The sequence below is a fragment of the Mastomys coucha genome, unplaced genomic scaffold, assembly GCF_008632895.1.
Source record: "Mastomys coucha isolate ucsf_1 unplaced genomic scaffold, UCSF_Mcou_1 pScaffold3, whole genome shotgun sequence".
In the NCBI taxonomy this organism is placed as follows: Eukaryota; Metazoa; Chordata; class Mammalia; order Rodentia; family Muridae; genus Mastomys; species Mastomys coucha.
The window spans coordinates 69,570,383-69,576,014 of NW_022196909.1; positions in this window are offsets into that span (position 1 = coordinate 69,570,383).

Here is a 5,632-nt window from a genome sequence, read left to right on the forward strand (position 1 = left end):
TTGAGAGGGCAGGTGGCGTGTGGCTTACAGCTGACCCGCCTTGCGGTGCTGGCACTGACCCCAACATTAAGACCCTGCGGGGGCTAAAATTGCTTGTGCGGGGTTGTGGCAGTGTGGGTTTTCATAGTGGGGTGGCTATGCTGCCATTATGGGTGCGCTCCATGACCAGCCCAACCTGGCGACCTGACGCAGTGCTGGAGACAGCGCAGTGGTAGCGGCTCTACTGGTTGATCCTGGCCAGTCACTGCGGAGATCGGTCAGTGGAGGCCCACAGCGGGTCTGGTGGCATGGCTCCTCGGCAGACAGGCCAGAGCCCCACCTTGGCCAGGTTTGGTGACAAGGTACGATAAACAAAGCTGCCTTCGCTGTCCGCACATGCACACTCACACAGATATGGTGCCATTTACTTAAGGTTTTGCAACCTCTTAGCACCATCTAGAGGTATAAAAGTAAATTACAAGCTAGTAATTCTGAAAGCTGCTTGATTTTGCCTCCAGAGTCACCCTGCCTCCTATACTTGGTTAAACTTACCCAGGCAAGAAATAGAAAATGCTCAGATGTTTTTTATAACCTCAGAGAAAAGAGGTATTCTTATACTTTTTCCACAGATTATAAAAATTACTCAAGAGGACGGCTCCATGGAGATGAAACTCTAGATAAAGGTAAAAATGGTTTACAAAAAAATCTAGCCAAGAGGTGTGTGCACATGCCTTTGATCGCAAAATTTGATAGACAGAGACAGGTTTGTAATTCTAAATTATAAGGCTGTTTTCTATAGACAATTAAAAGCTTAGTTCTAAATTTCTTATTAATCAATTTATAAGATTTCATTTGGTTTATATCTCTTTAACAAAGAGAGAACATTAATACAACTTCCCTCATATTCTGAATAAAGTTTAATATCTTATTATAAAGCTGTTATATATAAATAAAAAATTATATGATATATTCATGGAGATATAATAGAGAAAATGTTTAAAAACATTTTTTCATTCATCAACACCTAAATAGATATCTATTTCTTCAGCCAACAATTAAATTGGTTATTACAAAATATTAATTCATATTTGACTTATTACTTAGTAAAAAGTTTTTTAGACAAAAATTGATATTTATCTAAAATAAACAAATTGTTTTAATTCATACTTTATAAACGTATATATAAGACACATGCTGTATTTTATGTATGTGAGTGCACTATTACTACACAGATGGCCATGAGCTATCGTGTGTGTCTGTGTGTGTGTGTGTGTGTGTGTGTGTGTCTGCTGAAAATTAAACTCAGGACCTTCTGCTGATCCTACTCACTCCAGTGTAATTCACTGTGACTGAAGAGGGCGTCTGGTATCACTGTGGGTGGTTGTGGACCACCATGTAGTTGCTGAGATCCAAACTCAAGACCTTTGGAGGAGTAGTCGGTGCTCTTACCTGCTGGGCCATCCTGCCCAACACTAAGTCACATGTTTTATTCTCATAATTTTCTCCCCATGTCTACACATATAATCAAATTGTATGCTATAGTTTCTATTTATCAAGTATTAAAATTAAGCCTTTTCTTATATATATGGTGCCCATATATTGTTACATATATATATATATATATATATATTTAAATTCTCTATTACTTATGTTGTCTAAACATTTTTAAAATGTAACTTTGATTTCAAAATATACACATGTGACTATTATTTCCTTTTCAGGCTTTCAAGGTATTATTGCTTAAACATAAACGATATATTAATTGGTTGTTGTCTATACTATGTTTCTATATTTAATGTTCCTTATGGAACTGACTATTATAATCAAACATTTAAGACACATTTTTATAAAACAATTTATGATTCTCAAAAGATAACATTTACTCAATGTGCACTTCGCACTTTGAGAATTTTATATTTTAATATTAAAAGGAGGGGGAATATGCACTGCACTGCACACACTGCACTCCACCCCAGGACCATCTTGTTTTTCGCTTGTGTTAAAAGGCATATTTTGCTTTTTTTTATTGTGTTGAATAATATTTCATTTTTTGCCTCTTTTAAGACATGCTTTGCTTTTTGCTTATGTTTAAAGGCATGTTGCCTTTTGCTTGTCTTGAAAAATCCATAATGGAATGGCGTGTCACTCCACTTACTAACACATTGTTTTTCTTAACCTCACTTTGATCTGGGGAAGGGGCTCCGTTGGTGTTGGTACACAATGGCGGCCTAGTACATTAATTTATCAAGTGGATACAGACACAAAATCTTTTTATAGACATGTTTTTGTGCCAAGAATATTGGCTGAATATTTTTACTGGCCAACAAAGTTTGCTTGGCTGAAATGGACTCCACCTTTTTCTAAGAGTCAACATTGGCTTCCCTCTATACCTAGAGGCCAAGCCTTGGACCTAAGCATTGCTAATTTGCAACTAAAGTGCCTGAGACATCCTCAAGTTATTGTTATTTTTAAACTTTTAAGTTTTTATATCAAACAGACTCATTCCTGGAGTACAAAGACAATCAAAATTCATTCATTCCCAGAGCCCTCCTTACCTAAAAAACAGGCTCAGTCCCGGAGCTCTCTTTCTCCAAGCTCAATCTCGGAGTTTCTAACATGAAAGTTACTTATTGACAACTGAATTAAAGGCCTATTGAAGGCAAAGCTATTGAAGAGGCTCATAACTTGGGAATCTACTATTTGCAACTCAACTAGTTGTCTATGCCAAGCTGCCCATCAGCACACCAGTGCTGCTTCACATGGCCTTCAAGAAAAGTGGACTCCAGAGAGACTGTGGTAGTTCCTGGACTTTGCAGGCGATAAAGGCATGTCTTGACATGATAGGCACGGACTAGGTGCATTTAATAATCTGTCTCTGCTGTCGTAAGCCTTTTTGTCCAGCGGAAATAAGGAGGCAACAACGAGCTCTTCTCCATGCAGTTTAATCAGGTACCTTCATTTTTACTTCTTCTCTAGCTAGCTTCTTTTATATTCTTCTATATCTTCTTCTTACACCTTACTAGTTACATCTTTCTACTTTCTTCTTACTTACTCCTATTTCCTACTTACTCCTATTCCCTACATCTTACTACATACATCTTACTTCTATTCTTATTCTTCCTTCTTACTTCTATCTTTACATCTTACTTACTCCTATTCTTACATACATCTTACTTCTATATCTACATACTTACTCCTATCTATACATACTTACTCACTATTACTCCAGCCCCCAGCCTTTGTGGGTTAAATACTTTCTCTGGTCTCAATCAGCATCGGCTACGTGACAAAACATAATAGGCTATGAGAAATCATGCCAGCTTGCATCACAAACTAGAGGGAGGCACACAGCTTTTCCAACTAAGGCTTGTTTATCTCAATGCTCTCTGCTCTGGCCGGAGACCAGGTGTTCAATATATATAAATAGGGTGATAGCTGAGGATCCCCACAGTTCCCCCTTTTTGTTTTTAATGCAACAGGCAAGAGTATAGGTCTGATCTCTGGTGAATTAAGTGAGGACATTGTACAGGCTCTTTGCCAGGTGTTACCCACCCAGTCCAAGCCAGACCCATCCGATACCATTTTTCTAGAGGCAGGAATGAATGGGAGAATTGGGGAAAGGGCAGTATCAACCTGCATCAATCAGACATGCTCTTCTTGAGACCACTAGCAGCAAACAGTGTATCCCAAGTGCAGTGCTCAGCCTTACAGCCTGAACGTGATGGATGATCATTCAGAATAGTTAATCAAGCCTGTGGAAATTGCCTCGCCTCCAGGGCTGCAAATGGTTGCACTATCAAAACAGCCTGTCATTGCTGCCCAACCCACATAGGCACCACAATGCCAACATACTGACAAAGACCAGTAAAGCACCCACAGTTCCAATACCTGTTGTTCTCAATTCAAAAGCTCTTACTTATTTCTTGCATATTAGTTTAAGATGTTCTAGTCACACAATGTAACTTAATAACAAATTATAAGGCTTTCTATAGCTATAGAATTAAATCAGGCTATTTCTTTCCCCTTTCAAATATAACCATTTTACATTTTTAGAAACACAACTTATTAACAATTTTTTCTAGCCCCAAAGACCAGGGAACCAGGTAGATGACTCGTCTTAACTTCTTCAAGCTGAACGAGGGCGTAGAGATATGAGGGGTGTAAAAGGAAAAACAGAACTTCTGATGTCTGTGTCTTAACTGGATCAGGCTGAAGTTCAGGATATCAGGAGTTCAAGCAGGCAGTTTAGATGAGGAAATTCACCAAGGATGTATATTTCTGTAACATATAAATCTCAAAACGAACTTTCAGTATCATTAAGATATATATTTTGTTTGATTCTCTGTGTAGTGCAGGAACTGATGGCATTCCCTGAGGGTGACTTGGTCTCTGTTAGTCCCTTTACCTAGGTGATCAACCACAAAACTACATCTCCCATCAGTCCTTCCCAGCCATCCGGAGGCACAGCTGTTCCAAGTTTCCTTTTTAAACTTGTTTACTGTAGGGGCAAAGGTGCTAGTAGTTTAGCACAAAAAGCTGTTGTCCCCTTTAAGAGCGGCTCATGCAGATACTCAGTCAGCCTCTATCATTCTAGCTACAAAGTCTGAAAAGAGCTCCATGGGTCCTGCAACTTTTCCCTTGTTAGGCAATGATTTCCATGCTCTTGGAGCAAGCATATTAACTTGCTCATACACCTGCAGCAGATATCCAATTTGCTGCTGCACAATCCTGCCCTGCCCTAAAAGCATATCTAAATCCCAGGCAGGATTACCAGCTGCTCAATTAGCAGCCTACTCATTGGATACAGGCAGCCCTGGACCTGTGGGCTCCACCCTAATGGTGAACTTCTCCATTTTCTGTACTACCTTCTCAAGTTCCCCTTCAGAGTCTGAGCCACTCTCATCAGTCTGATCTTTCTTAGACTTTGCTGAACTCTCTTCCTTCAGCTGTTCTAATGCTTCCTGTCCCTTCTCTACTGCTTTAGAACACACTTTATTCTCCAGGCAGCTCCTAATCAGTTTCCAGATTGGTTGCACTCCACCTTTTATTATTCTTTCTTCCCAGGTGAATTCTAAAGCTCTCCCTAATTATTCCCAGCTGGACAGCGTCAGGTGACCCAACACTGCTAACCAAGAGGCAGCGATATCTACCTCTGACAGAAATATTTCTAGGGTTTCTCTCTTTAATTCTATCTTTTTGCTTTTAATAGCTCCTTAAGAGCAACAAACATGGGGCAAGATTGCGAATTCCCCATATTATCACTTTCGATTCACCCTTAATGGGACCTTATTGCTCCAATCCCAGAGGCCTTATCGCCTCTTTACCGAGGACCTTATAGCTCCAATCCCAGAAACCTTATCACCTCTTCACCGAGGACCTTATAGCTCCAATCCTGGAGACTTTATCGCCTCTTCACCAAGGACCTTCCCTTTTTTCCCGCCTTACCTGAGAATTTACCAGTCGACTGCCCTGCCTGCAAGGAGTTCTGAGACTTTTCCGTGTCTGGTTTCCCCGTACCCCGGCCACCATATGTCGGCTGCCTTTCCGTCCATCTTTCCCTGTTCTGGCCACCATATGTTGGGGCGCCTTTTTCCGTCCAGCAGAAATAAGGAGGCAACAATGAGCTCTTCTCCATGCAGTTTAATCAGGAACC